We start from the raw sequence: 16,982 nt of genomic DNA, 5'->3' as shown, positions 1-16,982 counted from the left end.
AAAAAATGCAGAACAATTTTTCTGTGTAGCACATCAGTGTGACAGATAACAGTGATTGCCAGAAGCTTGGAGATGGCAGTATATCTGGGATGGATAATAAACTGAGTCTGTCTCAAGGCATGGGAAGCATGGGGGAGCAACAGGCAGAATAATAAACTCAAGCGAAGATCATGTCCAGATCTTACTCTGTAAATATTCTCTTATTTTTGGAGCACCAGAAATCTATCAATAATTTACCTTTTAAGGTTGTAAAATTACATAACCTGCGGGCCAGGGAATCTGCTACCTCTCATCATCTTGCATACAAATTCAGAAGCAGCTACCCAATGCAATATGGAGAGGTGCTTTTTTCAAAGAGGAAACCACAGAGGCCAGGAGGGAACACTGGGTTGAGAAAAGGGGCTGAGCTTGGAGGTAGCACTCAGCCTGATCTGACTCAGTTGCCTCTGAGCTGCTTAAACCGTGGCCATATTCCAAAGAAGGACAGAACTTATTTAATCACTGTTATGCATCACTGGTGGAAGAAACTGAAGGTAGTGAAATCCTACCAAGCTCTGATGTTCATGGTAATCTATAGAAATAATAGCAGTTTTGCCAGCTGGGGTTTTTTTTGCTAGTGGGGAAGGAGACTGATCTATGTGTTCCGAGGTGACCAATAATTTTATGGACCTGGCTCAAAGGAAACGGATTTTCATAAAAGAGGTGTTGAGCACTTTCTGAATATTAGGCAACTTTAACAATGTTTCATGTTGAACACTCAGAACCTGACAATATTCAGAGTCTTTAATCAACTTTGAAAATTCTGGCTGTCATATGGACCTGTTTCTGGTAAGAGTACAGAGGGCATCTCACCAAGAAACCCAAACAGAGGAAGAGGTAATCTGAGAAGCACCATATACAATGTGTCTACTTATACCCTCCCATCAGAGCTTTTATTCCATCCTAATTCCTATTACATCAATGTGCTTTATGAATGTCAGCCCCTCTGCTGACTCTGCAATGACAGTTTCATTTTTAAAAATCCCCCAGAGGCAGTAAACCTTAACAAATCTGGAATCAAAACCCAAAGTTCTAGAAGAGCTTGGTTTTGAGCTGGATATTCCAGTTTACCAGACTGCAAGTATAATTAAAGTGGATTACTCCCAATTTACTAGAATTATGGAATAAGAATCCTTCATTTGGACATTGTCTTCAACAGTCCTTAAATGCCCTCATAGTTTGATGATAAGGCTGAAGTATAAAAGGAAACTCACAAGCAGTGAAAAAGGGAAAACATGCAACACAGAAGAAATAAAGTTTACTCCAGTTATTCAGCTTCTAAGAAATACAAATAAAGCTTTGTACCAACCACAATTATTTTTTACTAAAACATCCTAGTCCACATATTACTTACATGCACTTAAATACATCCTCACAGTGAAAGCACACTGAAGTTTCATAGCAAAGCAATCAAAATACACAACTTCTAATATTGCTGCCTGAGCAATGTTAATTCAGTGCCCTTAAATATATACACGACAATTACTGTCTTGCACTAGGTGTTCCCATAATGTATTTTCTTAGGGTCTTTGTTTCATTGGGGATATTCTTAGCAAGCACCTAGTGAATATTCCATTTTATCTATGTAATTCAAGGTGTGACTTCACATCACGTTTTGGTACACAGCTCAGTCTTACTCTGAAGAAAGAATCTATGTTGATTCTCTCAGGTTCAAAATTGCATTAATTTGTATAGTGTGTCAATCAGCTACAAATTATGATAATATCCCTATAAATTCAGGGGAAATCACCATCCTCATTCTTATTCAGAAGTAACAGAAATACAGACGCAGCTAGAGCTGGCAAACCAATTTCACATATGTAGGAATGATTTTTTTAAAGTAATCTATCATGGCAAGTATTCTATAGCTTTTAAAATCACAACTCCCCATTCAGTTTAGCTACAGTTGTGAGTGTTGGGTGGCTCTGCAACTTGGCCCTCCATAGCCTCTGCCATCAGACACCCAGAAAGCAAATAGCACGCAGTTTCTGACTGCCTCTGAGAAGCCAGCTTTAATTGAGTCACCTGGCACCACCTCCCAGGAAGCAGAGGTAGGAAGAGAACCCAGGGTACCAAGGAGCGGCTATACAAGCAAGATGGTCTTTCTACCTTCTGCAGTTCCTGACTCATTCAGCACATCTCCCAGCCTCTGCAACAAGCAAGAATGACTCCTGTTGCTGCAAAATCCCGATTCACCCCTTAATGAGTTCACCCTGTACGCAGAAATTTTCTCCTGCTACAATAGTAGATAATCATGTAAGCAAAGCCTTTTATAATTAGAGAAGCCAAAAGAATTCAGGTTATCTCCTTGTGTTCCATAGACAATTCTGCAGTTAAGAAATGTTGAACATGCCCCACAAATGTATAAAAAAAAGAAAGCTCCCTGAAGCTGATCTGCTTGGTTTGATTTCAACTTTTAAAATTGTTTGTAGTTTTGAATATTGTATTTAATTCAAAATAAGAAACAAGATGACAGGAAATGTCAAAGCATTTCATTCTGAAAATGGGGAAGCAAAACCATGCAGCAGCATCAAACCACCTTTTCCTCCCCTGCCACCAAAGGAAATCTTTGAAACCAGCAGATATCACTATAAATTATCTGCAGCCTCAGTTCTGATACAACCAAAATTTTGAAAAGTTCAGAACCACAAAAATATTATTTTATGTTTCTTGTGTATATGTTATTTTCTCTTAAAAATGTAAACCAGAAAATCAGAAAAAAAATCTGTCAGTATCGTACTATCAACCTTGTGATTAACAACAGGGTTGGAACACTGAGATCTTTTGCAGAGTTCAGCACTGGGAGTTAATGGAGGAGATAACAGCCACAGGAGGATTTGTGTTAGGGTTTTGTTTGCTATCAGAGAAGAAATGGTGGCACCCAGGAACTCAAGACTCATTCAAGACCCTGGAAGAAAGCGTTCTCTCAAACCCCCCTCCCCAACTTCCTTTCCCTTAAGGCTTCTTTCCTTCATCTTGCTGCTTTGTCATGCTGCTCCGTTCCTTCATCTGAGTCTTCTCCCTGACTCTGAGGTACCTCTGGCATCCTACATAGTTGTAGTGGGAGTCTTATGTGTGAGCACAATGGCTGTGACCACTGTTCTTGAAGGTGAGCAGAAATCCAGTATTATTCCTAAACACACCCTACTCTGTTGTCTCCACCAAAAGCAGACCTTGTGTCAAGTATTTACACTGACACATTTTCAGAGGGCATATAGTGAAAATGCAGAGCTTAATTTGTTCAAGTTCAGTGTTGTTAATAGTGTTTACACTAAGAATATTCTCAATATCCTTCTCACAATAGCTACTAAAACTGAAACATTAGCAAAATAAATGAGACTTCCCATTTTACTTTCCAGGAACCCAGGTTAGTTTTGAACAACGTGAATTTTTGGCACCTAAAGATGATACCATCCTACAGGTAAAGGTCCAAGCAGCAAAGTTTCATAACACCTGCATAAAGGTCAAAATATATTTTCATAACCTCTAAGTTTTAGAAACTATGAGCAAAATTCATTAATTATTCTCCTTTTCCTCCTCTTTCATCTCCCCCAGTGTCCTGGTTTCAGCTGGGATAGAGTTAATTGTCTTCCTGGTAGCTGGTATAGTGTTATGTTTTTGAGTTAGGTATGAGAAGAATGTTGATAAAACACTGATGTTTTCAGTTGTTGCTAAGTAATGTTTAGTCTAAAGTAAAGGATTTTTCAGCTTCTGATGCCCAGCCAGCAAGAAGGCTGGAGGGGCACAAGAAGTTGGGAGGGGACGCAGTCAGGGCAGCTGACCCAAAGTGGCCAATGGGATATTCCATACTGTGTGATGTCATGTCTAGCTGTCGTGGTTTAACCCCAGCCAGCAACTAGGCACCATGCAGCCGCTCACTCACTCCCCCCCCACCCAGTGGGATGGGGGAGAAAATCGGGAAAAGAAGCAAATCCACGGGTTGAGATAAGAACAGTTTAATAGAACAGAAAAGAAGAAACTAATAATGATAATGATAACACTAATAAAATGACAACAGCAATAATGAAAGGATTGGAATGTACAAATGATGCACAGTGTAATTGCTCACCACCCACCGACCGGCACCCAGCTAATCCCCGAGCGGCGATTCCCCGCCCCCACTTCCCAGTTCCTATACTGGATGGGACGTCACATGGTATGGAATACCCTGTTGGCCAGTTTGGGTCAGGTGCCCTGGCTGTGTCCTGTGCCAACTTCTTGTGCCCCTCCAGCTTTCTCGCTGGCTGGGCATGAGAAGCTGAAAAATCCTTGACATTAGTCTAAACACTACTAGCAGCAACTGAAAACATCGGTGTTATCAACATTCTTCACATACTGAACTCAAAACATAGCACCATACCAGCTACTAGGAAGACAGTTAACTCTATCCCAGCTGAAACTAGGACACTAGCATATAAACTGGAGGAGTGGGGGTGAGGGGATTGCTGCTTTGGGACTAACGGGGCATCAGTAGGCAGGTGGTGAGCAATTGCACTGTGCATCACTTGTATATTCCAATCCTTTTATTATTACTATTGTCATTTTATTAGTGTTATCATTATCATTATTAGTTTCTTCTTTTCTGTTCTATTAAACTGTTCTTATCCCAACCCATGAGTTTTTACTTCTTTTCCTGATTCTCTCCCCCATCCCACTGGGTAGGGGGGAAGTGAGTGAGCGGCTGCGTGGTGCTTAGTTGCTGGCTGGGGTTAAACCACGACACCAGGTCAATGAGAAATCCTAGGATTAGTAGAGACTTTCACATTACTAGAGTCTACAGTTATTCCATGCTTGGTCGTGTTTTCTTGCTGGTGGCTTCAGAACATGTAATTTCCTTGTGACTTTCCCATAAAATACTCCTTGACTTGAGAACTATTTTGTGTTTATGAGGAATTAAGATCACGTTCAATGAACCCATTGTAGACTGAATATTTGCAACTGTATGTGAAGTTTTACTCCACTGTACAATCTCTGACACAGCACACTGACAGCAACTGGGCTCCAAGAGTAAAAGGCAAATCTATCTTTCACATCCTCTGTGAAAAACATCCATTATTTATAGACATGAATACAGTGGCCAACTGTCAATGTCAAAGATATTTTTTCTAAAGCTGTGAAAGCTTCTAGGTTTTGAAAGTCAGTTTCCATGCTAAAACTGTAGGTGCTAAACCTTAGAAAACAGTTATAATCTTGTCAAACTGCATACAAAATTCACAGTTACATCATTCAGATTTTAGCTGTGAGGAAGCCTATATTTGCCTGCAAGGATATCTGCTGTTTCTTAAACCACAGTCCTGTCTAGGACAAAAGACAATAGTCAACAAACACACTGTGCAAAAGTAGCTTTATTTTCTGCCCTGAACTTGTATAATGAGAAGTTTCATGTGGGCAGAATAGTATCAGGACTGGTTACACTTTGTTTCTACTTTAACTACTTTTCATCCAATTTTTAGGTTTAAACCACTCTTTCATGACAAATGTCTGTGTTCAGTGAGTAATTTCATTTTTTGTAAAGAATATTAGACTAAATGGGAAAAAACCCAACCCTCCCCTAAACAAGAATTGCCACGATGCATTATAATAGTAAATTAACACTTTGGGAGGCAACTACTGAGACAACGCACAGTAAATAGTGCTTCACTTGCCACAGTGCATCTGGCCCAAGGCTTTCAGGCAGCACCATTTAATGCCTACACCCTTCCCTGCTCCACCAGAGGTACGATGTGATCAGATATTCTAGCCCCAGAGGGGGAATGGAGACACAAGACATGATGACATTTATCAATGAAATAATGCAAAACAGATTACATTTTAAAATTTTATTTGTTCTATGCTGCAGAAGGAAATAATAAGATAAGGAGCAAATTACAAATTCCCAGCTGAGGGAATTCCCAGTTTCTGTTGCAGTTGTGCTTTTTGAGTTTTGAGTGTTTTACAAAAGCTTACAGGAAATGTTGATGAAGATAAAAATTGCTTTCAGTCATTAGCTATCAGTGAATATTTCACAGAGGGGGTGGATAGACACAGAATGAAGAGAGAATGAAAAAAAAAAAGAAAAAGACATTTTCAATTAACTCTAATAGTTTTTTCATTCCCGCTGACAATATTTGAACCATTTCTGTACTTTTATGCAAGATGTGATAGGATTATTATTATGATGCTTTGAAATATTTAGTTTTGGTCAGGTTCTTGATTTTTAACCTCAGAAAAAACCAGCAACATCCTTCCAAACACAATGCTCTCAATCCAGAAGAAAGATGAGTACTAACACAGTAGGTGGTCTTCCCACTGAATCACTATCAATGCCTGCACCATCTGGGTTTTCCTTGGAGGCCTCCTATCCAAGAACTGACAAGACCCAACCTTACTTAATTTATGAGAAGAGATCATAGCCAATGATGATATGAATGCAAGCATGTACAGTAACATTTGTGAGGTTTACAAATATTGTATGAAACAACTGGTGTATAAGTAGGCTTTTAGGGTCATTATAACACCTTTATGGAATTCTGTGTCAGTGAACTTTCATGGCCCGTTCAGTTTACACACTATTTGCCTGGGGAAAGTACCCAGTAAAGAAAATAAAATTTCATTTTTGTTGGAAAAAATATGAAAACTTTATTTACTACACATGGATTATGTTTTGAAACTCCAGTATGTACCCATTTTTTTTTCTCCTGCAGAACAACCAAATGCACTAGTCAAGTAGTAGCATTGTTGACTTGAAGAATAAAACAAAGTTTATGCAGAAATTCAACAAAAATTTTGTGTCCAAAATCTTTATTTTATTGAGTAACTTAACTTTTTTCTGCAATTTGATTTTATCCTATTTAGAATTTAACAGAGAAAAATGTCTATCCATGTTTAAAGGACTCTGAAGAAGAAAATTATATTTTTCAAACCCTGAAACAATACATATAAATTACAAACAGAAGTATGTAAGTATAAAGAACTACAAATGATAACAGAGCAGCAAGCTTTTCAAATCTCTGAACAGTACAGCTGAGTCATCAATATCCCATATAACTCAAAAGTAAACTGATATATTTAATGATTAATAATTTCTTACCAATATCCCAAACTAGAAAGGTAGTGGAAAATCAAGTTCAGAAGTTCATATCCAGTTTTAATACAAACTGAGCTGAATTACAAGTCACTGTAGTTCTGACCTCCTACTCACTCATGAATTTTTCATCGTACCGAAAGTTTTTCTTCCTACCTTTTTATAGTTAGTAATTTGGCTACTTTCCCAAAGAAGGATTTTTCTGCTAACCTAAATATTACTCACCAGTTTCTTTTTTTTTCTTCATTATTTTCTCATTTTAATTATTTTGATTTCTTTTTCCCTCTTTTTTAATAAAAAACTCCACTATGCAGACTTTCACAGTTCCCTAGAATATGCAATAAAGAGATAAGAGATGAAACTTTGCAGCCAATGTCCAGCAACAATGTGCAAGTTTTCACTTAATTTCCACTTAAAATCAGAAATACATCTAGCTTGTCTAAACAAAGACACACGATAAAGACCTTAGGCACCGAACTTACAAGCACTAGCTCTGCATGAAGAGAGGATGGGAGAAAGGTTCTGTAGTATCTGCAACTTCATGGTGAGAAGACTTCCCTACAGTTGAACCAGGCCTCAAGCTGTGAGAAACAGCTGTAACACCTACTAATTCAGTGGTGCTAGGGATGATGTTGAAGACTGGACCTAAGAACTGGGAATCTCCATGAGCAGCACTGCCAGCTGTTCCTGGGCAGCTACTCTCAAGCACGCCCTCTTGAGAGCAGCTGCCCAGTCAGCATGGGTTTATGAAGGGCAGGTCCTGCTTGACTAACCTGATCTTCTGTGACAAGGTGACCCACTTAGTGGATGAGGGAAAGGCTGTGGGTGTTGTCTATCTGCACTTCAGTAAATCCTTTGACACCGTTTCCCGCAGCATTCTTCTGGAGAAACTGGCTGCTCATGGCTTCGATGGGTGTATGCTTCGCTGGGTAAAAATCTGTCTGGATGGCTGGACCCAAAGAGTTGTGGTGAATGGAGTTAAATCAAGCTGGCAACCAGTCACAAGTGGTGTTCCCCAGGGCTCAGTAGGGGGGGGCAGCTCTGTTTAATATCATTATTAATGATTCGGATGAGGGGATCGAGTGCACCCTCAGTAAGTTTGCAGATGACACCAAGTTGGGAGGGAGTCTTGATCTGCTCGAGGGTAGGAAGGCTCTACAGAGGGATGTGGACAGGCTGGATCGATGGGCTAAGGCCAATTGTATGAGGTTCAACAAGGCTGAGTGCCAGGTCCTGCACTTGGGTCACAACAACCCCATGCAGCACTACAGGCTTGGGGAAGAGTGGCTGGAAAGCTGCTTGGCAGAAAAAGACCTGGGGGTGCTGGTTGACAGCCAGCTGAATATGAGCCAGCAGTGTGCCCAGGTGGCCAAGAAGGCAAATAGCATCCTGGCCTGCATCAGAAACAGTGTGGCCAGCAGGACTAGGGAAGGGATTGTCCCCCTGTACTCGGCACTGGTGAGGCCACACCTCGAGTACTGTGTTCAGTTTTGGGCCCCTCACTACAGGAAAGACATTGAGGTGCTGGAACATGTCCAGAGAAGGGCACTGAAGCTGGTGAAGGGTCTAGAGCACAAGTCTTATGAGGAGCAGCTGAGGGAACTGGGGTTGTTTAGTCTGGAGAAAAGGAGGCTGAGGGGAGACCTTATTGCTCTCTACAACTACCTGAAGGGGGGTTTTAGTGAGGTGGGTGCTGGTCTCTTCTGTCAGGTGGCTGAAGATAGGACGAGAGGAAATGGCCTCATGTTGTGCCAAGGGAGGTTTAGATTGGATATTAAGAAAAATTTCTCTACTGAAAGGGTTGTCAGGTATTGGAACAGGCTGCCCAGGGAAGTGGTTGAGTCACCATCCCTGGAGGTATTTAAAAGACGCTAAAGATAAAAGATGTGGCACTTACGACATGGTAGTGATGGGCTTGGCAGTGTTAGGTTAACAGTTGGAGCCGATGATCTTGAAGGTCTTTTCCAACCTAAATGATTGTATGATTCTTTATATCTCAAGCTCGTCTCTGCATCCTGAATTCAGCAGATCTTATTACACTATTGAAGACCCCTAGTTTAGCTCAGGTGTTGCACTCAGTTGTGAAAGCACAATTCTTACCTGTCTGCAGTATACAGGGGCAATTGTAGTGACTGCAATAGATACAACAATTTTCGTATTACTGTTATACACTACTCAGGATCTACAATAGCCTTCCAAGACTGTTAATGGCTATTGCCTTCCCTTCCCAATGGCAAGAAAAACACAGCAAAACAGATGATGCCTTCCTGCAAGCAACTCTTTTCCTATAGGTGAAACCCTGCAGAACAGAACAGATGTCTACAAGAAGATGACAATGTGAGTCATGGACTCATCAGTCATTCTGGGCCCAAGTCAGCCACAGATTTCCTCCTAACATATCTGATGTTTTACAAGGTCTGCTTTGTGTGTCTGAATCTTAGCCTTACAGACACATTTAAATTTGAGCTCTCATACACTAATTTTTGTTCAGATCTAACTCATGCACTTTTCCTTATTACTACCACAGATACTCGCCTGTTCTGTTACATGCTCAGTTATTTATAAAACTGTTTTCAATGATTTGGATTGCCCTGTTTGAAATCCTGCAGTCTATCACAAATCCTGAGCAGCCTTTTCTAACTCTTAAAAGGTTATTAAGAATTCAGGTGCTTACTGGTTTAGGTAAGGGGGCAGAAAAGTACACACAGAGTGCCAGACAAGCAAAAGTCCATGTGATCATTGCTAGCAGATGTCACTGGACGTTTTGTTCCTGACTGACACAGGCGCTGCACAAAATGCAAGTTCAACTTAAGAATCAAGTTAAGGGTAATAGTATAGGCTAAATAATATTTAAAAGAAATAAATAAAGCACTGTTAGTGCTAGAACACCTTGTATTTTAAACTACTTTTAAGTTATAGAAATAAAATCCATCTGCAAAATATTTCTCTCTGTATTCATACAAGAAAGCAGATAGGAACTCCAGCTGAAGTTATGTCTTCTTACAAAGGTACCATGACCTGCATTATTTAAAAGTCATTGGGATAGAATGCAAAGCTCTGCTTCTCTCAGATATTTTCTTTAGCTAAGAATTAATAATCAAGTGTAAATTGTCTAGCTATTTTGAAGTCAATGAGAGTTGCAAACACACAGCTAAATACTATACAAATTTAATCATACATTTTCAGGAAGACATCTGAGCAGGAAGGCTGTTCTGTCATTCAGAGAGGAAAGCAATAGATAAATACAGTGTTTACCTTTTCATTTGCAGGTACACAACAGGGTAAGGAAAGAGCATTTTGAAAAATGCAGGTTTGTTTTAACACGAAAGTCAAATGTGGCTTCAGTTACTGAAAATACGTCTATGCATTATGGGTATCATATCTACGTTGCAGAGAGTTGCATTATGTAAACGCATAGTCCTTCCTTTTGCTTCAGTCCTAGACTGATTCAGACATATGGTTTGCAGAATGCTTGCAACTGTCTCATTTTTGGCACTTCAAATACAGGAAGCAATACGTTATTTGTATATTCTGTTAGGGACTAATACAATACAAAGCCCACTGAAACAGCTCAACTTTGGATCATACCCTTCAATTCTCTCCTGATGAGTCTACATTGCTTCCTGAAAAGGCATCACTTAGATTTTTTTGTAAAGGTAGTTTGACAGCTGCTCTAGTGGTTATTACTAGTCTTAAGGCTTTTCCTGCGTTGTCCTGCATTTACCCTGCAATTTTTTCCCATTGCTTCTGTGTTAGGCTCCAGACCTGATCTCAGTGAAGGCAACAGGAATCTTTCCATTACTTCATGACAAATGGTTTAGATTGGAAATCGAGTTTGCCCTCTGGGGTGAGAAGTGAATTGCATGACTTCCAACTAGAGACACTCCAGTCTGCATCACACTTGGCTATCCCCCCACACCCTAGTTTCTGAGTACTTGTAGGAAAGCTACAGATTTGCTGTGTCAGCATGTTAGGCAGCAGTGCTTGTAAAGACAAGACATAAAATATGTTTCTCTGATTCAGTGTCAACAATGCTTATATGTCATTTCCAGTTACATTTTGTTCTAATATGGCTTAAATTAGTGTCTTTTAATCACAATTTTATTTTTACTCTCTTTGCATCTCAGTCCTAGTGAAGTTGCCTTTTTAAAAATCTGACTGATCACAGAGAGTACAATGATACTAAATATTACACCTTACTCTTTTTAAGCAGTGCACATGGTCATTAATTTACCCTTTGTAAAAGGACACATTTTTTCAGTTCTGTCTTCCAAGATCTAAAGTAAGGTCTTTTCTTCTAGGAAGAAAACAGGTTAATAAATAATCCAAAGTCTGAGGTTTATTGGCCTTTTTTGTCATTCACCTCCAGTGGGAATTATAGCAAGGAACAGTTGCCCTTGTTAACCTGCAAACATTTTTCACTCAGTTAGGTCATTGCCTCTGGCTCAAGGGTCCAATTTTCCTTTCATTCATTAAGCACATTGGGAAGCAGAGTTCCTAACCCTTTCCAGTCTAAATGTGGAACAATCACATCCCCTCACAATCAAGTGCCAATGTGCTGGGACCTTTACGTTTCACTGTGATCTCTCAGTGACGCAAGTTTTTAACAATTGAAGGATATTAAGTCAAAAAGTTGTTTTCTAATTGGAGGAGCTCAGGGGATTTCAAATAATGAACTCTTATAAACTGGAAGCTGGTACATGTGCCTTTCCAATTATTTTTGTTTAAAATCAGGCAAGAGGGCACTGCTAATCTCAGAAAGCAGATTCCAGAAGTTCTGCCTAGGAATTAAGGCCACGAAACATAACATTTGAGCAGGCACAAACCATTAGTGCTTTGGGGAGATGAACTTACATAGTCTCATATGTCATTTTACCGGATGGTGTAATAGCTAAAGAACTGTGTAATTCCATTTTTTTGTATGTATTTGGTATAGCTAATTCACTTATTCCTTTTGGAGCGTTCATAATGAAAGAAGGGAGAATGACTGTTTCCTATTGGTAAAAGACTTTGCTTCAGAGAGTCTCTGGATGCAGAAATGGATGAATGATGGATGCAGTCTGGTAACTAAGAGCTAAACACTTGAGTCTATATAAATAGACCCCTCTATGCACATCATTGGCTGTGCCAAAATATAATAAAAATCTTATCTCTGTAATAAGTTAGCAGTAGTGTTGAAACAGGGCCAACTCTAGAAGATAAGCAGAAAAATCACTAGTCCTTTACAGCAGTATAACTGGAGATTTTGTTAAGTAGAATACTTTAAAATGGGAATGAAATAACTAAAAGGGTAACCTCTGTAAAATTGCTCTGAAGAGGTTTTGGGATGTGGCAAAGGAGAAGACAACTGAGTGAGAAAAATGTGGAACATGGAAAAGAAGAGCTTGAATTTCACATCTCCATCTGATTTCTACTCCTCCTGCGTGGCTGGGAAAAGTACAGGAAGGATTTCTCAGGACATATATGTAATGATTTCATGGCATAGTGTGGAGGGGTAAACTGGAAAAGAAATGCAGTTAGGACATGAGATAAGCACAGTATGAACCAGAATCTTGGCAATGTAGGATGAAGGGAAAGGGATGCAGACTGAAGACTGAGCAGAGGGAAAAAATACACAAGGGACTGGATGTGTGGGATGCATGTAAATAACAACTCAGCTGCAGGCGGATGAAGAGAAAGGTTGACATTAACACTGGCATTAAACAGAAAAAGGAAAAGACCTGATGGTCAGAGGCTGACAGAAGAAAAGCTGATGTGGATTTTCATCTTGAAAATATTGAGCTTATTGTGGTCTTTATAAAGATTCCCAGAAAAGTTAGCAGACATGTCAGGGGAAGTAGGATATTGTTCAGTGGGGAGAGATGGAAAGGGAAATTTGGGAATTATATCTTGGCCAATTGTTGAAGAAATTGGAACTAAGTCAAATTTTCAGGGAGGATCCCAAAGAGAGGGAAAAGCAAAACTGGTGCTTTTCAAAAAGACACACATCCAGCTTCCTTGTTACTTATACAACTTATGTGTCAAATGTCACCATTTTGTTATTTCTAAAAAAGGAGGGAAGGAACATGCTTTGTTTGAACCATGTGACTGCCTACATGCAGACAGCAGAAATGAAGACTTCAGCTAAAAGAGCGTAGGGTAATTAGACACACACATTTTGATGTCTTTCCAGAATAAGGTACCAGGGCAGGCAGACTGTTTAGCACTTCTTACACTCTTAAAGGCTCAGAGCTAAGTTAGGCAGGAGACTGGTCAGCAAGAGAGTAAGTCACAAAAATTCAGAAACAATTTTTTCCTTCTGTTGGGATTTGTCAAAATTAAATTCTTAAAGTTTGTATGGATAGGTACATTTAAGTATATGTGCAGAGAGAGAGAAAGAGATATCTATATCAGTATAGTTACAGGGATATAATTTCCATCTGTCAATATTGTGCCAGATATCAGCTAGATTCTGGGGCAGGCCCTGGTCTCCTGTTTAACTGTGTTTGCATCCAGCCCAGCAGGAGCACCCCCAAGGCGAATTGGGAGCCAGAAGGAGTAGCTGGAGGATACACACTCCTACACTCCCTATCTCATCGGGTCCAGGACAGGCAAACTTCCCCACAAGCTGGAGGTTCCTAAGGCTTCCAGACTACTACTGACTCCAGAACAAATTCATTTTCTTTTTCCTTGTATTCGCTCTTCTTTTTTTTTTTTTTTTTTTTTTTTACCAAACATGGAAGTCTTTTCCATACTGGAATGAAAACAAAGCTTCTCAAATTTGTGTGTGTGTGGCAGATTTATGCTGGAGGAATTCAACTGTCTCTCACATGGTGGTTGTTACAAAAGCCTGGAACATCAGAGGTTCAAACTCTTGCTCTGATACAAAGAATAGTTCTTCATCCATACAACAACAAAAAAAGCTGAGTGGGACCTATCTCTTTTTTCCAACCTGGACCAGAAATATTTTTTCTCTTATCTGTTGCCCCCCAAAAGCAACTGAACAAACCTGATACATTTCTAAAAGCCCCCTTTTTGACAAAACACTGTATTCTTTGGAAACTCCAGTGCAGTGAAGCTTTTCTGACTACTCAAAGCTCTTTGGAGTATTTGAAGGACACCATGAGGCCAATGCCATTTTCCAAAGTGCTCCCTCTGAGTATGGACTTCAAGTAAAGCTGTCTGAAATCTAGCACACTATTTCAAAGAGAACATCTAAATTTGGTTTTGAGTGAATGAAACTAAATTTAGAAATATCCAAATACTCTGTGAAATAGGATTTCTGCTTTCTGCACAGTTCTTGTCATACACACAGGAGTTACTGGAAGCTCAAGGGTCTCAGCTAGAGGATAAACTGAATGGTAGAGAAAGAATGATGTTGTCAGCTCTCATCCCAAAACCTGTGATGCTGTTGCTGCAGATTACACACTTTCAATGTCAGCAGTTGCTACAATTTTACTGCAAGTCTGCTGTTATATGGTGGTGTTCCTAAAAGCCCAACTTCTGGAATCCTGTGAAGACACATGAATCTAAGTGCAATTTTCCCCTTTAAAATAGATTTAGGATTGTATTGGCTGCAGAGAAACGTTTTAAATTATGAGTCAAAATGCTCAACCATCACAGAGCAGATGGAAAGACCCTTCTCTTCAATACATCTTTTTTTAAAGTTCATGAATTTTAAAGCAGTTTGCTGAATTTCTGGAGCCCCATTCATAATGTTTTAGTGCTCAGGTTTGGCAATACTTGATTTTTTTCTTTGCCCACACACAAGCTGATGCAAGCAAGTCATGAAAAAGGGCTGAATACGTCTAGTTATAAGGCTCTGCCAAACCTTTGTTTGCTGACAAGAGAAGCATTTTAGAAAGGCCTGAGAAGCACTGAAAATCTTTTTGCCAGCTTTAAAAAAAAATCCAAGTTGCACCTCTGTATTCCAGGCCACACAGACTGAAATAATTTCTGAAATGGTGATTACACAGGAAAGAATGTCCTCATATACATTTGTTAAAGCACTGAAATCCAAATGCAGTACTGATTCTTTACATTATAAGTCAATATTACAAGGCAAACTTTGATTCTGAGTGTATATGGTAATAACAACAGATTGTACTAGTCTGTTCAGGAAGAAACACTTGTAGGTTAACTTCTTGATCGCATTGAGAAATTATTTAAGAAACACTGTAAAAGCTGTTTACACTTTCCATGTATTATACATAAATATTTGTTTATGGAGCAACTGTGTGGTGCTTTGCCTTTGTCAGCAACTGGAAATTGTTACTAGTAACGACATTTAGGGTTACAAATGCCATAACCCCTATCTGACTCCATGCAGTACTTTCCAAGAAATTGCAAAGTGAGAACTTTGGCCTGGGCTTCAAGGAAAAGTTATGCTGAGATACACAAAAGTGTTCTGTGAGAAACTTGTCAAGTGCTTTCCATACTCCCCATTACCCCCATCTCTACAGCCACATAGAGGACACTGTAGCCTTACACAAAGGTGTATTTACAATGTCAGTTAGTAAGAAGTTTGAGACCATTCTTAAAATCAGACCTAACCCCTACCATACACTATAATATCACATCATTCTTCTCTGTCATCCAGTTCAAACTTCTCCCTTCACTAAGGACCTAAGTCCCTGAACTAACCAGCTCTGTAGGCCCTACTGTCATATAAATATTCTTACTAGCCCCTAACTTTATCCTCCCCTTACATTTCTGTGTTTGACTCTCACTGCATTGGAATGTTTAATTCCAATTAATACATGTCACATAACAAAGAGCAGAAAGTCTGAAGTGTGTGTTTGAGACATGTTAGCAATCACTTAAAAGGGTGAGCCAAAATGGAGCATAATCAGAAAAATTCCTTTCTCGTATTCCAGATAACAATATCAGACTTTGGACAGCTATTTGGGTACTAATAGAAAGGCCTAATGAATAAGCATTTTTGTATACTTTTAAGACATTGGGTCTACATTACCTTGCCAGGTGAAAGACCAGTGGTATAGAGAAACATTATGCATCAGGATAGACAAATAAGCTCAGGAAAGCGTTCTGGGCATTCTGCTGTACGGTAAGGCTCTGCTATCCTCCTTCAATGAGCAAAATTCCCAGATTCCAAAAGTTATCCCGGAGAAATTAGTACAGTATTTGGCCCATTGTTAGCATACTATGCTTAGCAATCTCTAGCATAGAACAATACCCAGTGGATTTTGTGGGTTCAGCTTTCTACAAAACTATTTCTTTCCTTCGTACAAAAAAGGACAAAAAAGAAGAAAACACGCAGGCATGGGAAAGTAAGTTAGGCAGGAAATAAGTCTGTATTCACATTTGTTATCCAGAAGAAAAGTACATTTGAAAAAAAAAAACCAAAAAAACCCCAAAAAAACATATTTAAAAAGCTGAACATTTTAGCTTAATTTTAATTAGTATTTATTCAGAGTCCTGTGGGAAAGAAGAATGAATGCCATATAGCATATCTGATGCTGGAAAGCCCTGAATATCCTAAAACTCACGTTGATTAAAGTAGGCACTGAAAACATGGGAACTGAAGGTCCTATTCTATATTTTATTTATAAGTGCAATCTAGGCCACAATTTGATAATAGTTAAGTAAAGCATTAGGGAATTTGTATCATGTAAGAATTCCTAGGAGAAGAATCCTGTGCAAAGAGTTATGTTTAAGGCTCTGGAAGAGATGAACCTCATCTGCTTTAACTGATTGTGTGTGTGGTCAGTATGCTTAAGGTCATCTCTTTTATACCAATTTTGTTGTAAGATTTTTCTAGTTCACATCTACAGGGCCAATAAATGCAAATGCAGGGATTATAGTAGACGTGTCTCAGTTAATCTTACCTGTCATTAGAAAAGCAGTTTCAGAGTAGTTCTCTGTCAAATTATACCACTTA

The sequence above is a fragment of the Aquila chrysaetos genome, chromosome 3, assembly GCF_900496995.4.
Source record: "Aquila chrysaetos chrysaetos chromosome 3, bAquChr1.4, whole genome shotgun sequence".
NCBI lineage: Eukaryota > Metazoa > Chordata > Aves > Accipitriformes > Accipitridae > Aquila > Aquila chrysaetos.
This window is presented reverse-complemented; position numbering follows the sequence as displayed.